General features: G+C 41.1%; 1 protein-coding gene across 1 annotated transcript in view; it reads right to left on the bottom strand.

Annotated features, from left to right (window-relative positions):
* Positions 1–23,504, bottom strand: part of LOC5564889 (potassium channel subfamily K member 10) — a 430,098-nt gene that overhangs the window by 275,457 nt on the left and 131,137 nt on the right. The window contains exon 2 of the mRNA XM_021853595.1: positions 9,818–9,839. The gene's annotated coding sequence lies outside the window, so the exon portion shown is untranslated. The remainder of the gene's footprint in view (positions 1–9,817; positions 9,840–23,504) is intronic.

Raw genomic sequence — 23,504 nt, 5'->3', positions numbered from 1 at the left:
TACAAAACTTTCGACGGTGAGCAACTCGCGTCGAAGCCGAACGCCGCGGCTCAACATCGAGCGGCTACGGGATTCAGAAGATGCCTGAGAATACGCGCAGCAGTTGGAAGAGGTGGCACATACGAACCGTCATAGGTATCCAGCGGCCCCGAATCAGAGACACGACTAATACGACGGCGAATGCGAGCAGTTGAAGAATGAGAAGAATGCAGCATGTGCGAGAATGCTGCAACACCGCACGAGAGCGAACGAGGCACGGTATAAACAGGCACGGAACAGACTTCCGCCTTCAGATCTCCAAGAGGTAGAAACGGAGGTTGAATGATGCACTGGCAAGATCGCTGGACTGGGATATTTCCAACATTTGGGAGGAGGAAGTATTGTCCGATAAGTGGATGGAAGGTGTCGTGTTATGAAAAAGACGACAAGTTAGATTGCGCCAATTATCGTGCGATCATAATTTTGAGCGCCGCCTACAAGGTACTCTCCCAAATCTTATGCCGCCGTCTATCACCAATTGCTAGAAAATTCGTTGGGCAATATCAGGCAGGATTTATGGGCGAACGAGGAACAACGGTCCAGGTATTCGCTATCCGCCTGGTGTTGCAGAAAAACCGCGAATACATCATTTGTTCGTCGATATTAAATCGGCCTATGATACAATCGATCGAGAACAGCTATTGCAGTTTATGCACGAATACGGTTTCCCGGACAAACTGAGAAGATTGATCAAGGTGACGATGGAACGAGTGATGTGTGTATTCCGAGTATATGGGACACTCTCGAGTCCCTTCGAATCCCACAGAGGGTTACGGCAAGCCTTTCGTGTTTACTATTGAACATTGCGTTAGAGGGTGTGATAGGAAGAGCGGGGATATACACGAATGGCACGATCTTTAGAAAGTCCGTCCAGCTACTTGGTTTCGTCGACGACATTGATATTGTAGCAAGGAACTTTAAGACGATGGCGGGTACGTATACTTGACTAAGGGCTGAAGCTAGGCGAATCAGTCTGAACATCAATGTGTCGAGGACGAAGTACACGATAGCGAGAGGCTCAAAAGAAGACACGGCACGCCCCTCACCTCGAGTTCATATTGACGGTGACGAAATCGAGGTTGTCGAAAAAATCGTGTACTTGGGCTTACTGGTGACCGCCAGCAACGACCCCAGTAGAGAAATCCAGAGACGCATCGATGCTGGAAATTGTGTCTACTTTGGACTCCGCAGAACTATTCGATCGAGCAAAGTTCGCCATCGCACGAAGTTTACCATTTATAAAACGCTTATTAGATCAATACTCCTTAATGTGCACGAAACATGGGCCCTACGTGCAGAGGATCATCGCGCCCTTGGTGTGGCAGAGTGTAGATGGAAAGCGGAACGTGGAGAAGACTGATGAATGATGAATTCCCCAGCTCCTGGGGCAACCATCCATCGTCCACCTTGCAAAAATTGAGAGGCTGCGGTGGGCCGGGCATGTCACCAGAATGTCGGATAACAACCCGGTGAAAATGGTTCTAGAAAACAATCAGAGCTTCACAAGACGACGCGGTGCCCAGCGAGCAAGATGGGTCGATCAAGTTGATTAATTTGAAATAAATTATCAAGTTGATGCAATTAATTGGTCTTGCCATCCTTGGGTGGGACATCCCCCCTGACCCCTCCCCCTTTTGGGGTAACAAAAAAACGTGGACACGAGAGTAATATTTCCGATTCCAATTGATTATCTTAGATACCGTTTTGATTCATATTACGGACACTTAAGGCCTCAGTGAAGCATAACCCAGCATAGAGCATACCAAATAAATCATTCTGTATGATTCCTTAGCGTTATCGAGCGTCGGAAACCCTTAACTTTCGAATGGTGGGTAAAGAGTACACTTTTGCAACTTGAATAATTTTAAATAAATCAAAATGTGTGGCCTTTTCATGATTCTTATTCCGGGCGCTTCCTCACTTTTGCCTCATATTCCGGACACTTTGAATCGAATTCCGGACATCTCATGACAGTCATTAATAGAACAGTCGAATCATAAATTAAAATCGTCAAACCACTAAAAAGATGTCTAAGATAGTTGGGCATTACAAATTTGCATAAATATTTAAGGAAAAAGCTTATTAAAACGAGCCTCGAAAGTGACAACTTTTGAATGGCAAAAATTGAAATATTTCGTGTGAAATGTTTCCCATACAAAGTAGAGTGTCCGGAATTTGAAGCTGTCCGTAATATGAATCAAAACGGTATTCCTGAGCAAAACGCGCTGAAATTCGGGTACGGTTATCCAACATCACTAGCAGCAGAACTATACCCGAGGAGGAAAGAATAACTCGCCAATAACTTATGCATTCCATATTTTGGTATCATACCACATTTAGGTATTGTTCAGTTATCAATACCTCATTTTGGTATTATAATGATATTTGAAAAAATGTTTAAAACAATTCAAAATACTTCATTTTGGTATTCGACAGCTATTGAGGACTGCTGGAGGTATTGAACTAGTATTGAAAAATTTCACTTTTATATGAAAATCCATCAAGTATTATTTAGGTATTACAATACCTGATCTAGTTATCAGCTTGGTATTTGTAGAATATGCAGAAGGTATTATTTGAGGTATTTTACCTCTTATGCAGGGCTCATTCATACCTCATTCAGGTTGTAAGTATTGGAAATTATCTGGTATGGAATACCTCAATTTGGTATTCAGTAGTTATTTTCTTCTGCTCGGGTAAGAAAGGACGAAATCCCGATCGAGCTTCTTAAGCACGGGAGCTATGGGAGGACGAAGAATTGCTCACCGGCTGGTTGGATGGCCTCATACGCCCAATCTATAAGAAAGGGCACAGACTGCCCGAGCAAAGTTGAATAGCAAAATGATAATAAATCTTGTTACCTGGTTGTCATCATTTTTTTTTATTTTTATTTTTTTTTTTTTCATTCCGGGAGGACAACTTGCAGACTCACCAGTTTATTGATTTCAAGGAAGCCGGCGTACAATTCAGTGAAAAGAAATGAGCTGTGGAAGATAATATATGAACATGAGTAGATAAAAAAACCGAATTTAGTACTATACCATTTAATTCCACTAGAGTTCCACTAGAACTCTAGTGGAATTAAATGGTATAGTACTAAATTCGGTTTTTTCATCTACTTATAGGTATTCTACTAGACAGCTCGAAGATTTATTATCATATAAATATGGTTATACGGTGAAACCAATTAGGCTGATAAGTGCAACGCTGGATGGTTCAAAATCAAGGGTTCGGAAAACGTTGGATGGATTGTTACAGGGAGACGCACTTTTGAATTTACTGTTCAACATTGCACTCGAGAAGATCTGGCGTGCAGAGAAATGGCACTATCATCACACGGCCGCACAGGCTCCTTGGCTTGACGTCATTGGCCTTATTGGAATCGATCGCAGGTCAATGAAGGAGACCTATGTGCCTCTGACGACCAAAGTGAGGATAGGTCTGACCATTAATTCTACCAAAATGAAGTACATGATTGCAGGTAGATATAGAGGTAGGTTTGGTGGTGGATGTGCTAAGGTAGGCTTGATGGGGTATATTTGAAGTTGTTGAAAAATTGGTATACCATTGAACACTTGTAACATGTGACAACAACGTTTCCCGCAAAGTAAAAAGTCGTGTTGCGGATGCGAATAGGGCCTTTTACGTACTACGTAACCACCTTAGGTTCCGCAACTTGCAAATGGAAACAAAGTTCACCCTGTATAAAACATTGATTTTTCTGGAGGCTCTCTACGAGCACGAAACGTGGACGTTGAAAAAAGCAGACTGGAAAGCCTTCTGTGTTTTCGAGCGTAAAGTGCTGCGGAAAATACTAGGAGGGATGCTTGAAAATGTTGTGTGCCGCAGACGCAGTAATCACAAGTTGTATAAAGTGTATAAATATAAAAATATTATTACGCGTGTAGGGTACGGCAGAGTTCAGAGGGCTGGTCACTTACTGCGAATGCTCGAAGAAAAAATTGCGAAAATAATGGAACACCATAAAAACGCTGGCTGTACGCAGTGAAAGATGACCTTGCGACCCTAAACGTTCAGAACAACTGGAAATGTATCGTCCAAGATCGACAAATATGGAGCTCTACAAAGCGTCCGGTAATGGCGTGATGCTACGCTGCAGCCATCAAGGTACAAGATAGGTTCAATGCGGAACAACAACTTTATTTTCTTCATACTTCGTTTTTTTTTTTCCTGAAAACTGATGGGTCTATTGCTTCCGCTTCTCCATAGAACGCTCCACGTTCTGCCGAGTACCTTGTTGCGATATTTCTGTTCACGCTGCTTTTTTTTCATTTAGAATCATTCTTCACTTCCCGTCGAACCAATACTTACGTCAACTTCGTTCAACGTCCGACAATGTTATGTCCAGTAGCGTTGATAGCTACTTTTACTGTTTTGTACTCTCGCATTCGTCACAATTGTGGTCCAGTAAGTGAACCCTCTACCGGCAAGGCTCGTTATGCTTTGCGTAAGCGAGCGCTGCTACCGTACGATGTAGGCGATGTTTTGGCACAGCTGTACCATCATCGGATAGTGGTCGTAGTCGATATTAGCGTAAAACATGTCTTGGCGTCGGAGAAGTGACGTCCATTGATCAAAACGTGTTTGATTTGTGATTCCGATTGCTGTGGAGATCTATGCAAAGGAGTTGACCGAGGCGCACTCTATTCCATATTTAAGAAATGGATTGAGTCTTGGATTCTGGGACTAGCTCACCATTAGTTTAATATAGTGGAGGTCAACAACCTGAAGTCTGTGTGAATAGCGCATATCGTATTGAAACACAAAATCAAAGTGATTCCTTAGCGATCTATGGGTAATGATTGATGACATGCTTAGCTGCACTAGCCACGTAGAATATGCCTGTAAATAGCATCCATGGCTATTGCAGCGATTTTGAGGAAGATGTAAAACAGTTCTGCTGTAACCAGCAAGCGTAAGCTCCTGATAGGCGTGACGCTATCCATACTTTGGTTGCGGTTGGAAAACAGATATAGGCTTGTTTGCTTAAAAGGATCACGCGCATACCGAACGGTTTCCAAAGAGCAAAAGTGCATATAAAATGCTGCAATGAATAAGGTATCAGAGGAGTCCGCAACTCGTGTAAACAGGTAACGCTTAGAGGTTGGCAGCATGAAGGGGATCACTTCACCGAAGTCTGATGAACCTATCGGTTAATACCAAAGGTAGAAGTGAACTTCCACCCGACGCAGGTTTTGTTGGTACATGGTCAGTATTGGCAGTTCCTGCACAAGTTCAGGCGGTTTTAGATAGTTAGTCGTGTCGAGTCTGGTCCCCTGTAACAATGTTAAAATCGCCTAGGAGAAGTAGCTTTCCTAAGCTACTTTTGATAAAGCGCATAGCTTCTTCTTGAAGTAATACCGTAAGGAGGTTCTGGGAGAAAGTATCAGAGATCTAGGCCCTAGGGTAAGGCCTATTCTCTGTACGCGTACAGTATCGGACATATAAATTGCACCAAAGCCGTTTTTCCCATACAAAATGGTCAGCTTCAGAGAGCTATATCTCCGCCGTTTCTCAACCGTTTCTTCTCGTTTTTTCTGAGACGAACTTATCACTCAATGAACAAATGCGCTGAAGACATCGAAAAGATACGACGCGTGGTTTTTCCGCAAGAGCACTTCATGTCTTGGTGCATTTTTTATGTCAAAATTCAACCTATCTGTAACTTTTGAATCAATAGTTTTCACACAACTTTTTAATAGTTTTCGTAAATTGAAGTAATTTATAGTTCTTTACAGAAAAAAATGAGAAGAATCGGTTGAGAAACGGTGGAGATATAGCACTCTGAAGTTGACCATTTTGTATGGGAAAACGGCTTTGGTGCATTTTATATGTACATGCAGAAAATGGATCTGGTTTTAGTGAGACCACGGAGCAGCATCAACCACACGCTCCTTTTATCATGTTAGAGATCTGCCCTCTATTTCCTCCGTGAAATAGTTTAGTTGATAAATTTACAACGTTCGAGGTCGTTCTGCATACATTTGATGCTGATGTTTGCTAAATGACGAGCAAAATTCAATTCAATTTGTCCGTCAAGTTCTAGTTCAAGTTCAAGTCAGTCAGGCCATAACTCTCTGATAATTAGAAAAATGTATAGTAGATTAAGGTGCAATTTCGCGGTGCAATTTTTAGAAATCTGTATTGCATGATGGGAAAAATATTATTTCAAAGCAGCAATTTCTTGAAAATGCTATGCTTCAGGTTAAACCTAGTAGGACATCACTCAGCGTATTATGATTTCCATATTCGGGCCAAATCACAGCAAGAAACTCATGCCGCAAATTAGCTCATCTCTAACGAGCAACCTTCCTCGAAGCACGGAACTTTTTTTTTAATTCCATTTTCACACAGCTAGGGCTTCCTTATCGAGGGCATGCTTATCGCGTTGTGAATGAACAGTCGCAGATTTCTCGGAATAACGACCGCAATCAAATAACAATTTTACTGATCCTCCAACCAGAACAACTGGCAAACAACAAGCAGCTGCTCTCTGACCGTTTGCTTGGGTTTGATATCACGTGTGTGGGTCGCGATGGCCGTCAGGCTGAAGGTAGAAAACCCCCTCCAGCATTAGGAACATCCTTTTCGCTTTCCGCAATCACATCCACGACGGTGCCAACTTGCCAAAACTCCCCGTTATGGGTAAGCGAAAATCTAATATATTTCTCCACGGCGAACTCCACCCCTGGGCAAATATGATACCAACTAGCAAGGGCTGGATCTGGTCTTCGAAGAACCCGTGTCAGTTCCCATGAAGGGGACCCCCGGAAAAATCGTGGAAACTTATAAAGTCACAGAACAATAACTGAATAATTTTATCATTCCAATCCGCTTTAACATCATAGACTCCATTAATATAGAGTAAAATAGGCATATGCGGTAACACAAGTGAAATTACGCTTTTCCCTCTTTTAAAATTCAAAACATGCAATAAATAAATAAATAAAGAAATGAAGTCAAGTGTGCGGTAGAATTTAAGGAATTACAAGTACCGTAATCCGGGGTATCATTGATCAGCGGGGTAACATTGACCGGAACGACTCATCTCATCAAAAGTACGTATTATCATTTATTGATGAAACATTTCCAAATCATGAATGGTACTTCTCCTTCTTATATTCATGAGCTAAAAAAAGTTAATATTTTTGCGAAAATTGAGTTTACCTTATGCGTAAATTTATCAACTTTTTGAAATAATGATTTTAATTGCTAAGGATGACACTACCGAAGATTCATGTCTCACACAAGTTCTACAAACGTTAGAAGCGAGGAAAATGTGATTCTTACTTAATATGGCATCACCAAAAACGATTCCGTTGTCAAAACTTTTATAAGTTTGCTCAATTAGGCAACATTACCGAATTACTGTAAAGAATGTAAAATTCCCTTAGGCAATTGCCTACCTTTAGGCGTATTCCGTGGTTCGAGGTGTTTTTAATTTTAAAATAACTCAAAAAGTAAATTACTTGTAAGCGTTTGGCCTTCATATTCGGCTTCAGGGTATTTAAGTAAGTTACAACATTTAACGACGTAACAACAGTAACGACATTTTCAGTATTACCGAACGTTGTTTACATTGCTGATCAATGTTACCCCATATCAGCTGAATCAAAAAATCGCCTAAACATTTTTTTTAACATGCTTACATCTTTCAATAAACAAAATACAGTATATAGTCTCGAGCTATGGGTGGCAGTACCTGTTTAAAAAATACAAAATTTGCAACATTTGCATTTACAAACGAAATATTAAAGAAACATTCAGAAAAATGATCAATGTTACCCCGGATTACGGTATGTTTCTTAAGTATGTTAGTATTTTATTGTTTTTATCCAAGAAACTGCGTTATTTTTCTAAAATCCTCCCACGACATTGTGCCCACGACTTCGGAATTTCATCAGTAGCTTCTCGATATGCTCTGCTCTGTGATTAAATATTTAATGTTTTTTGAAAGGTTTGAAATAAGTTTCAAAATTTACATAAACGAGTTTACGAATTTCAACTGGTATAAATGAAAGTCATCATTGCCAAGAATAGAACCAATTGCCTGAAATGATTGTATGGTTGTTCAAAACAAGATGTTTTTTTTAATTCTTTGTCTGCCCTCTGCAACTCCAAATCCGGCCCTGCAACTGGCACAGAGCTCAACAGAGATATAGAACAATGATATAACTGCTGAAAATGGCAAACAACAGCGCCTTACTGGATTCTGCTAATCGAGTTCGCCTTCCACCAAAATAATGGTGTTGTCCTTGTTTTAGAACTTTACTAATTTCGTAGACTACATAGCAAGGATGGCCGCCCAGTTGAATCCGAGTCCGGGAGCTGGCTATCACATCGGGGCATTAAAGCGTATACTTAATTAGGGCATAGGAAGTAGTAGAAAAACACAATGGGCTTGTGTACATAGAAAAATTGATACTGTTCGACTGGTTGAAGGAACTCTTCAACCTTCATAAGATCCAAATGGAAAACTATTTCATATTTTTTTAAGAACGTCAGCAACTTTAAATAACTAGACCTAACTGCACAACAGCACTGCGAAGGTCTGTACAGGTAATCCATGAGTTCCATCAAGCCCAATTTAGCGCTCTCTAATTATTGCCACGGTGTGACCCTTTTTACATCCCGAGTTATAAGCGCCTCTTAAGACTAGAGCGCAATTCCAATTTTAGTCCAAACGCTTAAGTTTAGGCCAGAAACACATGTTTACTAAATTCTTAAATGATTTTCGTTGGTTTAAGCCCCGGAAAAAACACATTTTTTACGGTTTTTGAGAAACTGTCGCACCCCTTGGTTAAAACTCAAATGTTGGGTATATTTTGTTTTTCGTGTCCCTCTCGAAACGTCAGATAGAAACAACCCCAGTGTTAAAACTAGCAACGCTGTGGCTTTTTTTTGTCGCTAAAGTGAACGTCAAACATGATCAGAAGTGTCAAGGTTCATAATTGGAACCATTTTTTTAAATTATAGTTTAAATATTTGAGCTGAAAAAATAGTAGTTGCAAGAACATGCTAATTCGTATTATTAAATGAAACGAGAATTCATCAAACATTTTAGGACCCAAATCAATAGGTTCAGACTCCATCATTTTTATCTCTAAACGACTTTTTAGAAAGCTATTATAAAACAATCGAGAAGCTTTTGATTAACATATTGAAAAAAGTTTTCTAGGATTTTCAACACGGTATCTACGGAATTCTATTTTGAAGTATCATGTTACATGTTCTGTGATATTTTTCGTTAATGTTTCAATAGATATTGCCAGTTTTATTGTTCTCAGAGTAGTACATATATAGAGTGTTGATTACGTAAATTTCAATAAACATTGGTATATAAATCGATGACAGCTGAAAGGTTCGCCCACCTGGTTTGATACCATCAACCATGAAAAATGATATTTATCTCCATACCTCATTATTTTCCCGCTATGATTAATTGTAATTGGTTCGGTACTAGCAAAAGTCAAACTTTTTTGGAACCTTACTGGTTGGACAGCATACACAATCTGGGCATTTGCAATGAAACGGGTCGTTTTTTTGGTGCTAGGAAATTTAATCAATCGATTTCGAAACGCAGACATTTCATCTTGCGATGCCCAGCTCGGATTTGTTTTCCCGGCATGGTTGAATGAAAATCTTGATTAAGGTAATTAATGGAGACAACGGAAACTTGAGATGGATGCTTCAGTTTTGCTTACCCGGCGATATTTCCTAGAAATTAGTTCGCAGATTTGATCGGGTGATAAATTACCTGTTTTCCGTTAAGCAGAAGCCTGAAAATAAATAAAATAAGTAATTAGAATGAAATATTTAAATGTTCAATGTTTGCTTACTTAAGAGAAAATTTTACTTTGAAATTGTGTTTATTTATTGCACGTGTATACTGATCACACTATTATGGGTCACCTATTCACGATTATTAGTTACTTTGTTGTGCATGCAATTTAAATGGAAGTGACCCATAATAGTGGGTGACCCGTAATAGTGTAACCACTGTATTTGATTTTGACGATACCGAGAAGTTAAGGGGCAAGAAACTCACAACTTATTGCTGACGCCTAGAGTTTCCACGATACCGCTCAAGTATGGTGAATCATTTGAATTTTGCATCTCACGTACTTCAATTCTTTAGCGATACAAAAACAGTACTTTTCAGTGTTGTTTTTTTGTACATAGGGTAATTTGCCCATTATTGCGGTATTCCCTATTATTGCGGTATAAGAGTTAAACCCTCATTATCAATCGAAAACTCTATTTCCTATGGATATTATCGATGATGATGAAAGCCTATAGTATTCCCAAGCTGTACCAGATAAAAGCTTTGAAAATTAAACGATTTTGATCGTTGGAAGAACAGTTTCAAATGATGCATCAAGAAAAGCCTATATTTTTAACCAGTCTCTCTATCTACGGGCGGGTTTTCATAAGCTTAAATTTTTAAGTGTAGAACCAAAACAATTGTATGTAGCGGGTATATCAGTTCAGTATGGATGTAGTTACATGATAGATATTGAATTTTGAATAAAAGTTTTATATTTTTGAGAAAAAGCATATACCGCAATAATAGGACAATGAAAATAGCTTTTTGCGTATTATTGCGGTATCTGTAAATCCCATTCAAAAAATCGTTATTTCAATAGTCATTTTAAATGTAATTGCTGGAAACATTAATTATATTATTAGGATACTAATAAGGGACATAATTTTGAGTTATTCATACATTTATTTAGTCAAACAAAAGGTTTATGTTCATTTTTACCCTATAGTTGCTGTACGCGCCCTACGCGTGCAGAATAAGCTATGCAAGCAATCCATCCAAACCAGCCCATCTTATACCAGCGAACAACGCAACGAGACGGTTTCCACCAACTTGTGCATCGAATGGGTGGAGCTTGGGCTTCAACTTGATTGGCTGTTACAGCCGTAGAGAAAAATATATAAGCGCTTTCATTGTTTCAATATTCATTCAGTCTTAATAAAACCATTCCCGCGACAACATCAAAAAGTAAAAGTCTTTTCTGAACGAGAGCCGAAGAGTGTGGTGACAGTGAGCCAGACCGGTCAACGAGGCGATCGGTTGGCATTTTTTCCCTTTCCTTTTTCTCTGCTTCCACGAGATCGTGAGCCGAGACGGCGACGAGTGTGCCTGTGTCTCTCTCCCTTTCGAGTCAGCGTTGGCGAGTCATCGCGAAGAGTGTGTGTGTGCGCCGCTCATCCGAGCCGGCGTTGTCGAGCAAGACAGTGAACGTGTTGCGTCTTGTTCGGCGTTCCTCTTTTCTTCGTTCGTCAAACGATTGGTGTGCGGCGGTGCTGTTCCAGTGAAGCGAAGCTGCTGTGGTGGTGCTGTTCGGTCGAAATTGCTAATGCGACGATTCACAGGAGTGTGCCGGGAGTTGCTAAGATAATATTATAGAGTCGTTTTCACGATTAGGCTACACTCCTGGTGATTTATCGTTAGCGAGCAAGCGATCACGACCCGAAATTGGAAAGTGTGAGGCACAAAGCTGGAAGTGTGAACGTGTTTTCGGCATCCTTGCCGTGGTCCTTCGTCGGAGTGTTCCTGTGCTGGTGACCGCAACGTGTGCGGTTGTCGGCATTCCGTTGGTGGCTGTGGCGTGCACGGCTGCTGGTGGTGTGTTTCCTGCGCTGGTGATCGTGACGTGCACGGTTGTCGGCAATCTCGTCTGCGTCGGACTGCTTGTGGCTGTGATGTGCACGGCTGTTGGTGGCTCGATCACGAGGTAAGTGTGACGATTTCCCTCCTGAGTGTATTGAGAGTTTGAGTACCCAACATTTGGTCCGAATCGAACCGGATAATAATCAGTGATACGTCCATTCGAGACTAAGAAAGTGTTTCCCTTCATTACGAGACTGTGTTCCTCCTACCGTGATAAATTCGTGACCCTTTCGAACTGAATTAAGAGAGTTGTGTCCTTCGCGAACATTCGTGAGCCCTCCCATTGAGACCTTTGTCAAGCGCGCTCTTGTCAATAGTGAATCGTAGTACAGTGGTACCCAAGTGTAGTGAAAAGTAAGAGCCCTCTGTGAATGAACTAAAGTGAAGTGATTGAAGCGAAATAGCCCTGTGAAAGTGTGAAACAGTGATAGTGTGACCATGGAAAACCTGAAGCAGTTGATCCACCAGCGTGGACAAGTGAAAGCGCGTGTGACGACGATCGTTCAGAAGCTGAACGAAGCTATCGAGCATCCCGAAACGACGAGTGCCTCCCAGTTGAAAGCTTTTGAGAAGAAGTTGGAGTTGCATTATTCGGAGTATTCGGCGAAGCATGATTCGATCATGGCTCAGTGTCCGAATGTGAGCGTAGCAGAACAAGATGAGAAGCTAGAGGAGTTTGATGAGCTGCATACTGACGCGCTAGTGAAGCTTAATCAGCTAGTGGATTACTTCCGTGCCGAACCCGCCAACAATCGAGTTCCCCAAGTGATTGTGACGCAGCAACCTCTCAGAACCCCAATCCCAACTTTTGATGGGAAGTACGAAGGTTGGCCGAAATTCAAAGCCCTTTTCAACGATTTGGTTGGAAAATGTGGTGACTCCGACGCAACCAAGCTGCAGTACCTGGATAAAGCGTTGATTGGTGAAGCTTCCGGCATTCTTGATGCGAAGATCATCAACAACAACAATTACGAGCAAGCATGGCAGTTGCTGGAAGATCGTTTCGAGAACCCACGAGTAATTATCGACACCCATATTTCCGGGCTGTTGTCGATGAAACCGATTGCCAAGCAGAGCTACAAGGAGCTGAGAGACCTCGTCGATACCTGCAATCGTCATGTGGAAGGATTGCGGTTTTTGGAGCAAGAAGTCAGCGGAACAGCTGGCTTGATAGTGGTGAAGATTTTGTCCATGTGTCTTGATGGTGAAACGCGGAAGCAGTGGGAGCTAACCATGGATCATGGAGAACTGCCTGACCTTGACGAGACCATGAAGTTCCTCAGAAGTTACTGCCAAGTCCTTGAGAGGTGTGAAATCGACAAGATGCCTTCTTCCAAAGTTATCGCCAAACCACCTGTGATGGCGAAGATCAGCTTTTCGCCTAGATCGTCCCATCCTGCAACTTCGACTCCAGTGGAGAACATGTGTGAGATATGCCAAGGCCAGCACTGCAACTATAAGTGTCCGTCCTTCTTGAGTATGAGTGTTGATCAGCGTGTTACCAAAGTGAAGCAATCCGGGCTGTGTTTCAACTGTCTCCGGAAAGGCCATCAAATCAAGGCTTGTCCTTCGGATAAGTCATGCTCGAAGTGTTCCAAAAGGCATCATTCCATGCTGCATTTCGAGCAAGTGCCCCAACCAGTACCGATTCCGCAGAATTTGAATGTATCGTCTCAGCAACCAGAAGTGAAGACGGCAGTAGCGTCTGCTGTTCCCGAGGAACCTGTGTCTACAGCGTGTTCCAGTGTTCAGCGTCGAGCAAAGCATGTGTTCCTGATGACGGCGTTGGTGAGCGTAGCTTCAAAGAGTGGAAAGGTGTTCAAGCTGCGTGCCCTTCTCGATTCTGGGTCCCAGGTCAACCTAGTATCCGAGGCTGCTGTTAAACTGCTAGGGCTGCCTAAGTACCCCGCCAATGTACCAGTTGTAGGAGTAGGTGGTGCCAAATCTCAAATCCGCCATCGTGTGATTCTGAAGCTATTTTCCGACTACGCCAACTTTGAAGGAGACTTGGACTGTTTAGTGACAACGAAGGTGACTGGACGGATCCCATCCGTTCCGGTAAACGTTTCTGAGTGGAAATTTCCGACTGGCATTGTGTTGGCCGATCCCAATTTCAACGAACCGAGAGATGTGGATTTGTTGATTGGTGCCGAGCTATTTTTCCGTATCCTGAAGCAAGCACAACTGAAACTTTCGGAAGAACTACCTTCACTTTATGAGACCCAGTTTGGATGGGTTATCGCCGGTGCGTTTGAGGAGTCCGGCGATGAGGCTGTTAACGTGTTGTGTGCCACAAGTGAGGACCCGTTACTGAAAAGTATCCAGAGATTTTTTGAGCAAGAAGAACTTCCAGAAGTGAAAGTGCCAACGAGTGAAGAGCAGGAGATTGAAGATCATTTCCGTAAAACGTATCGACGAGATGTGGATGGCCGATTCGTGGTTCAGCTACCGTTCCGCGAGTCTGTCAATCAGCTAGGAAACTCTCGACCATTAGCAATGAAGAGATTTCTAGCAAGCGAGAAGCGTCTAGCCAACCAACCAGAGACGAAGCAGATGTACCAAGCTTTCATGAAGGAATACGAAGGTCTTGGTCATTGCCATGAGATTCGTGAGGAAGATGATCACCCTTCTCAACAGAATTATTATTTTCCACATCATGCTGTACTCAAACCTTCGAGTTCCAGCACAAAGTTACGTGTTGTGTTCGATGGCAAGGCGAAGTCTAACGGGCTATCCCTTAACGATGTGTTGATGATTGGCCCCAAAATCCAGAGTGATCTATTTTCCATCGTACTGCGATTCCGAAAGCATCTCTATGCATTTTCAGCAGACGTTGAGAAAATGTATAGGCAAGTGAAGATCGATCCAAGCCAGACGCACTACCAGCGCATCTTCTGGCGTGACAATCCAACGGAACCGATACGAGTAATGGAGTTATCGACAGTGACCTACGGGACGGCACCAGCATCCTTCCTTGCAGTGAGGTCCATGATTCAACTAGCGAGAGACGAAATGACCAATTTTCCTGAAGCTGCAGAGGCCATACTAGAAGATTGTTATATGGATGACATTCTGAGTGGCTCTTCAACATTAGAATCCACAAGGCAGCTGCGATGCGATATTGCGGATCTTCTGATGAAAGGCAAATTCCCCATCCGAAAGTGGTGTTCAAACGATGATGAGGTGCTTGAAGGAATTCCGGATGAGGATCGAGAGAAGCTAGTTCGTATTGAGGAGTCTGGTGCCAACGAAACTATTCGAGCCCTTGGTGTTTTGTGGAATCCCAAAAGTGATAAGTTTTTGTTCTGGAGAAGTCCGGAATCGATACAACCCGACGAGCAGGTAACGAAAAGGAATGTCCTCTCTCAAATAGCAAGGCTTTTCGACCCTCTCGGCCTGATATCGCCGGTAATTGTGTTGGCCAAGTCTATCATGCAGCAGCTATGGGCAGATGGTTTGGACTGGGACGAGAAACTTGAGAACGAGTTGTTAAATAGGTGGATGACCTTTTATCAGTCACTTGTGCAGCTCAACGAGATTCAAGTGCCGAGATGTGTTGTGATTCCTGGAGCGCATCGTATTGAGATCCACGGTTTTTGTGATGCCTCAGGTACTGCCTACGGTGCATGTCTTTATCTGCGCTGTGTCCAAGAGAATGGAGAAGTCTCTGTTAGATTGTTGTGCAGTAAATCGAGGATTGCTCCATTGCGTCGTCTCACCATGCCCAGACTGGAGTTGTGTGCCGCTGTCGTTCTGGCCAGACTAATCAGCGTAGTGTTGCCTATATTGAAACTCGAAGTCGACGATATCCGATTGTGGTCTGATAGCCAGATTGTTCTGGCATGGATAAAGAAGAGTCCCGAACAACTTCAAATCTACGTCAGAAACCGAGTAACAGAGATCAACAAACTGACCAGTGACTATGAGTGGAAATATGTCAGGTCGGAGAGTAATCCGGCAGACCTGGTGTCCAGAGGATGTTACCCAAGAGTGTTGAGTTGTTCCGAAATTTGGTGGAACGGCCCACTATTTCTGCAAGCTGACGATTACGAGATCCAGGAGACTCCAGCGATCAAGGATGAAGAATTACCGGAAATGAAGGAAGTGCAAGTGTGTAATCCAGCAAACGAGGTAGAAGAAGAGCCAGTGTTCGACCGATGTGGCACGTTTTTCAAACTGCAACGTGTACTGGCACAAGTGGTGCGATTTACTCGACTGGTACGTGTGAAAAAGGAGGACCGCATCAATTTCCGTTACGTTTCCGTGCACGATATGCGAAAGGCAATGCAGTATATAGTGAGAGTTTTGCAGAAAAGTGAGTTAAGGCAAGAGATCCAGTGTGTTCAGCGCAAGGAATTGCCGAAACAGCTTGCGAATCTGCAACCATTTTTGGATGAAGAAGGTTTCTTGCGCGTTGGCGGGCGTCTACAGAACTCCAAGTTACCATTTGACGCCAAGCACCAGTTGTTACTTCCAAAAGATCATCGAGTGACCGAGATGCTGATTCGTCAGTACCACGAGGACAGACTTCATGAAGGACCATCCGGTCTACTGGCAGCAATAAGGCAGAAGTATTGGCTGGTCAACGCTCGATCCGCCATTCGAAAGGTGACACGCAGCTGCGTAAAATGCTTCCGGACTAAGCCACGAGATGTTCAACCCTTAATGGGAAATCTACCGGAAGAACGTGTGAATTCAGCAGCAGCGTTCGAATTCACCGGTGTAGATTACGCCGGTCCGGTAACAGTGAAAGAAGGCAGATACAAGCCGAAGCAAATCAAGGCATACATCGCTCTTTTTGTGTGCCTTGCGACGAAATCTATCCACCTCGAGTTAGTTTCGGATTTGACAACCGAAGCTTTCCTTTCAGCCTTAGATCGTTTTGTCAACCGACGTGGACTGGTGCGCAAAATGATGTCAGATAACGCGACCAATTTTGTCGGCGCATCCAAGGAGCTCCACCAGCTGTTCTTGATGTTCCGTGATGAAACCGAGAAGGCAAAGATCGACGATTTCCTGCTCAAACGTGACATAGAGTGGGAATTCATTCCGCCAAGATCCCCAAACTTTGGGGGTTTATGGGAAGCAGGTGTCAAGGTTATCAAGTCCCACCTACATCGAACTTTGGGAAACGCGATTTTGACGTTTGAGGAGTTTGGAACGGTTCTAACTCACATTGAAGCCGTTGTGAACTCGAGGCCGTTGTATTCAATGTCTGACGACCCAAACGATCCACTTCCAATAACTCCTGCTCATTTGATGATTGGAAGACCATTGGAGCCGATTGTGAAGCCATCGTATACCGGAATACCAGTGAACCGTTTATCCCGTCATCAGTATATGAACCATTTGCGTGAACAGTTTTGGGCTAAGTGGTCAAGAGACTATTTGTCATCGCTTCAATCAAGGGCAAAATGGACGAAAAGTGAAGTTAATGTGAAAATGGGTACCATTGTACTACTGATGGAGGACAATTTACCGGTTCAATCTTGGAGGCTGGGAAAAATCGTTGCTATTTACCCGGGGAAAGACAAAGTGATCCGAGTCGCCGACGTGAAGACTGCCGTGGGTGTGTTTCGACGTTCCGTCCGAAAGTTAGCGCCCTTACCCATCATCGATAATGACGAGCAGAGGATTTCCGCTTTTGGAATTGCATTCCAACCGGCGGGAGTATGTACGCGCCCTACGCGTGCAGAATAAGCTATGCAAGCAATCCATCCAAACCAGCCCATCTTATACCAGCGAACAACGCAACGAGACGGTTTCCACCAACTTGTGCATCGAATGGGTGGAGCTTGGGCTTCAACTTGATTGGCTGTTACAGCCGTAGAGAAAAATATATAAGCGCTTTCATTGTTTCAATATTCATTCAGTCTTAATAAAACCATTCCCGCGACAACATCAAAAAGTAAAAGTCTTTTCTGAACGAGAGCCGAAGAGTGTGGTGACAGTGAGCCAGACCGGTCAACGAGGCGATCGGTTGGCATTTTTTCCCTTTCCTTTTTCTCTGCTTCCACGAGATCGTGAGCCGAGACGGCGACGAGTGTGCCTGTGTCTCTCTCCCTTTCGAGTCAGCGTTGGCGAGTCATCGCGAAGAGTGTGTGTGTGCGCCGCTCATCCGAGCCGGCGTTGTCGAGCAAGACAGTGAACGTGTTGCGTCTTGTTCGGCGTTCCTCTTTTCTTCGTTCGTCAAACGATTGGTGTGCGGCGGTGCTGTTCCAGTGAAGCGAAGCTGCTGTGGTGGTGCTGTTCGGTCGAAATTGCTAATGCGACGATTCACAGGAGTGTGCCGGGAGTTGCTAAGATAATATTATAGAGTCGTTTTCACGATTAGGCTACACTCCTGGTGATTTATCGTTAGCGAGCAAGCGATCACGACCCGAAATTGGAAAGTGTGAGGCACAAAGCTGGAAGTGTGAACGTGTTTTCGGCATCCTTGCCGTGGTCCTTCGTCGGAGTGTTCCTGTGCTGGTGACCGCAACGTGTGCGGTTGTCGGCATTCCGTTGGTGGCTGTGGCGTGCACGGCTGCTGGTGGTGTGTTTCCTGCGCTGGTGATCGTGACGTGCACGGTTGTCGGCAATCTCGTCTGCGTCGGACTGCTTGTGGCTGTGATGTGCACGGCTGTTGGTGGCTCGATCACGAGGTAAGTGTGACGATTTCCCTCCTGAGTGTATTGAGAGTTTGAGTACCCAACAGTTGCTCTTATTTACAAATATATTGTAAATAAAATCGATGTTTTACCGAAAAATCACGTAAACTGATTGAAATTCGTAACACATGCCAAATATGCGATGAAAAACTAAGATAAAAGATGATCGCAAGGAAGCAATCTTTAAAAATTGCATTGGATTGGTGAAAACTAGTGAAAAAATATTTTTAATTGTGGTTATACTTGAGTCAACAAATACATTTCTTATATAGCGACTAGTCTGGTCTCAGATGGAAGAACCTTGTCTACTTTCATTAACATTGTCCAGCTACGACGGAAGAAGAGACGAAACCACCAGAAAATCATTCGATTCTGTTGATTTGTTTTCGGATCGTGACGTAAAGTAATGAATTAGTTTTCTTTATAGATATGTCCAAAGTCACACAAACTGACAGTACCGTGCAGTGTCATTAACCTGGGGGAGCATAGTTTTAATGCTAGAAATCTATGATTTCTTGTATACCGCAATAATAGAACGGCACTTAAATGTTTAAAACCGCAACTACGGTTGAAGCTGTCCAATTGGACGTTAAATTGTTTCCGGCATAATGTGGCTGACTTATGGGAACTTTTCCCTATCGCAAACAATTTTCGTTAAGACCAAAGAGATCAGATGAAATAAATTAAGAAAAATAAATACAAAAGAAGCTAATAAAATTCAAATTGGAGAACGTTTTTCCTATAAATTCAAATAAATTTTTGAACAGCTTGTTCTTTGAATAGGAAAGAGCAAGGATCATTTATAAGAGAAATTAGCGAAAACAAATGGAATGATTTGGGAACAGACGGGCAGTTTTTTTAAACGTTGAGCATAATATTGTAACACGGACATGACATAATTATTGCTATAATTGTATTTTGTTCAGTTTTGGCCCAGTGGTTTTCAGGTCGTGCTCCACGAAGCACTGCTCCGTGGTCCATTCTCAGTTTCCTACAAATGATCTTACGTTTCTAAACTCTTTATATGTAAATAGACAATCTGTTTTGATAAAAAAAATTCCAAAATCAATTTTGAGGTCTCTATACATGGCAACCTGCATATGATGACTACGTATTATTATTTTTTAATAACCATGTACGCGCCCAACTTTGTGGGCTGACAAGCATTGTGCATTTGGCTGTAAAAGTAAACATCATATTGCAATATTTTGTTATTTTATTTTTTAATTTCTGCTTATGCTCCCAATTTGTTTACCCATAAAATTTAAATCAAATAAATACAATCAATTTTTTTCACGTTTCCAAATTATGTTGCGTAAACGGTAATTTACTTAACTTTGAGCTGTCAGATCCTGGATGCTATCTTCGCGTGAATGACGTTAAATATTTGTTATCGTAATTCAATCTTTATAAATAATTGACATCATAAGAAGTTATCTGTGAAAGAATTTGCTGCATAACAAAACTTGTTATCAATTTGTTTCAAATGATAACGCAATGAGATATTTATAGAGTAAAGTGGGCAAAAGTTCGAGTGGGGCAAGAGTTTCTTTTCAAGATTTCTAACTCAATTTAAAACAAAACTTATAAATGTTATGGTGGTTCGAATGCTATTCAAGTAGAAGACTTTTACTCCAAGTTTTATTAAAATCGATTGAGATTTGGAAAACTTATGGGTGATTCAAGGCCTACCATAAGGAAGCGTTGAACTGTATTAGTTTTTTCATAAATGCTTGGAAACAATTTTTGGCTCATATTGGGGCAAAAGTCCGAATGAGCGGGGCAAAAGTTCGACCTATGTATAAACTCACGGAAAAATTTGCAAATTGCCTAAAATCCACATATAATTTTCAAAATTAGCGAAATTTGCCTGATCATGCGAAAAATGTTATCAAAAATTTACATTTTCACTCAGTTTGGCGAAAAACTGCTTTTTTTGGGTATATTACAATTAACCCTGTTTTGGGCAATTTTTTGATGAAAATTCAGTGTGTATTTGTCGGCAAACATAAGTTTAGGGTTGGTGTAAAGTATGCCTGTCATGAAAGTATCAATATTTTGTATTTTTGCCAGGGAACTTTTGCCCCACACTATATTTGAACTCTTGCCCCACGGGTGGGGCAAAAGTTTGTTTTAGACAATCAATTTGAAACTGTTGTAACTAAAAGTGGGTAAATATTTTGATAGAAGTTTGTTCAGCAAAATTATAGCCAATATGTTGGAGGTCTACTGTATGGTACCGTAATTCGGGGTGTAGTTGATCAGTGGGGAGAAGTTGATCATTCCCGTACCCACATGTATAAACTGCCAAGGGAGCTATGCTCCGTTTTCAATTATCACAATTTCTATGACACCGCATTATCTGACAGCTGATTTTGATGTTTCTAAATTCGGTTTGCCATTCAAGATAAGTATACAATGGAAAAACAGATTTTAAGAAAATGTTTGATTAACTGTTGAAGCGATTGATGATAAAAAATCATTTTCAGAGAAAAAAATGTTCTTTTTGTGAGCGGACTGCTATTTTCAAAGAAAATTGCATACTTTTAGGCGTTTAATGTGGTGTATTCTGTAATTTACAAAATTCAATTCTAAAATTGATCGATTTATCAACAAGTTGTAAGATTTTTGGAAATTGATTAAGAATCGGTGACCCCAAATTTTTTAAATGGCATATCTCTTTATTTTAGGAAACCTATCTCAGTGATTGATCAATTTCACCCCGGAATAAAAAATTCCACTTTTTGATTTCTAAAATTTCTTTTTATTATTATGATAAAATTTCGTACAAAATTCGTTTGTATAATTCGATGAACATCCGACCAGTACAGGTTTTAAAAATATGTGGATGATAATTCATGCATCCTATTAGGGATTATAGAACAGAATCGCTCACCCCATTTTACGGTATTTATTTTGTTTCAACTGCTATTGTTTGTCTGGAAACTTAGATGATACCACTAAGATCGAACTTTTGCTCCATCTTACTCTATTATATCATTGGTATAAAATTTTGTTATCACGTTTGTATGTTACCTGCTTATTCAATCAAAATGAAAACAAACTAAGTTATCATATGCTTGTTATCGGATAACACAACTTGTTATCTTTTTGCTACCCAACTTTGCTCAGATATGCTACTAATTCATGACAAATATTTATTTTCAATAAATGAGATTATTGATTATCACTAATTTACACATCCAATAAGCGAAAACACGAGTCACACGTAAACTTTTAAAACTTTGTGATATAATTTTATTTAAATTAAAAAAAAAAAACTTTTTACGTATAATGAGATAACGCCCTTGTCCATGTTATAATTTTTTACTGAAAGCATTTTAATTGAATTAAATAATAGCAGCAGCAGCAAAGAAGTCTATACCGCGGACCAATGGACGTATTGGACCGAAATCGGTTCCTTGGTGGTGCTCTGAAGTATAGACATGTTTCCAAGCGAGAACAAATCGAACAGCAGCGACATTCGTCTTTTATAGTTTTTTATGTCTATTGTGGATCGTTAAGGATTTACATAACATTCCAATACCTTTTGAGCATTCATATTCCATCACCAATTGTCGAGCAGCGACACAGGAGTTTGAATTCAACTCATCCACCGTGCTACGCTCTGTTTTCAAGTTTTTAGAACTTTTCACCACAAGCTCATGTTAGAATGGTAGGCGAGAACTGTGAAATCGAATGGAAAATCAGCCAAAACGAGAATCAGAATAAGATGCTATATTGAAAAAAAGAACAAAAATCAAGTAAAGTGCCAATAGGTAACATTATGTGCTAGTATTGTCTTCCGTAACGCTTTTCCGCTTCAAATTTTCGATTTTAATATATCTGAAAAAAGGCATCTCTTGCCATTTTAATTTATACTGCCACCATATTAAAATTAATAAGTTCGGTATATTTTGCCAAGATAACGCTTTCTTTCCCAATCAGATGAAACTACATAGAACTCAAATAAAATACAAAGATTTAAAATGAAACTAATTGGAGGAAATTATGTTTACCTATTTTGACTGAAGTTTGAACAGAATTATAAAACAGTATGCAGTTTTATATGTTTGGTTGGTTGAATGTTTAAAATGAGACTTTATGACACTACCCCGAACGTCATTACCCCGAATGATATTACCCCGAAAGCATAATATTTTGAGATGGATTATTGTGTTGTGGAATTTCGATCAGTAAACAATATTCCTTTGGATCCCAAACAGGCATAGCTCTTAACGCGCAATAAGATCATGCTGAGGGTAACAGGTTCAAAACAATAGAAATATTAGTAGTAGAACGCTAGTAGCGCTGTTGTCACAAAACTGATTTTGTTTTTTACTAACTTAAATTATGGTTTTTCATTGTGTGTTCAATGCCTTGTCGTTGTTTATGTTTTTATAATTAATTTGACACTTTGATGCTCAGGCTGTCAGTTCGTGGCAAACTAGATGTTGGTAACACGAACAGCGGCGACATTAACATTCTTAGGTTAATGCTTATACTGTCAAAACCGACGATCGAAAGCATGGAGTATATTTGTGCTTGTGACTCAAAAGGCGGGTTTAAATTAATTTTTTTTTGAAATTTCTCATCATAATAGGCTGTTTTTCACCACACCAACCTGTCGTAAAACGGCCTACTTTCCTGCACTGAATTATGCAGTGTGGTAATAGTCATAATTATGGCTAACACTCAACGATTTTTTATTGGGCAACTGTTTTGAGTTTCGTAATGAATCATCACATAACAATTTTCAGAAATTGTTGAAATTATAATGGACGCATTTAGATATAATATATGATACCCTCAAGTGGTGGTTTACGAAATTGCAAAAAATGTTGTGTGCAATTCGTTGCAGAACTCGATTTTCACATCACTCGTCATAATTATCCAACTCGTCAAGCCTCGTACGACTCGCTGGGAGAAGGGAAGGAATGTTAGTTCAACGTCTACTTAAGAAGATACAGGGAACCCAAACTATTCTTCAATTTTACAATTTAGAGCAAAATAAATAAGATAATAATAGGTACATAAATATCAATTTTGAATTTAGCTGATAGATTCGAATCATTATTGAAATAAAAGTTTCGATTAGTTAGATATAAAAA

This window comes from Aedes aegypti, chromosome 3 (assembly GCF_002204515.2).
Source record: "Aedes aegypti strain LVP_AGWG chromosome 3, AaegL5.0 Primary Assembly, whole genome shotgun sequence".
NCBI classification, from domain to species: domain Eukaryota; kingdom Metazoa; phylum Arthropoda; class Insecta; order Diptera; family Culicidae; genus Aedes; species Aedes aegypti.
The sequence above is the reverse complement of the archived record's forward strand: the minus strand, read 5'-3'. Positions and strand labels throughout refer to the sequence as shown.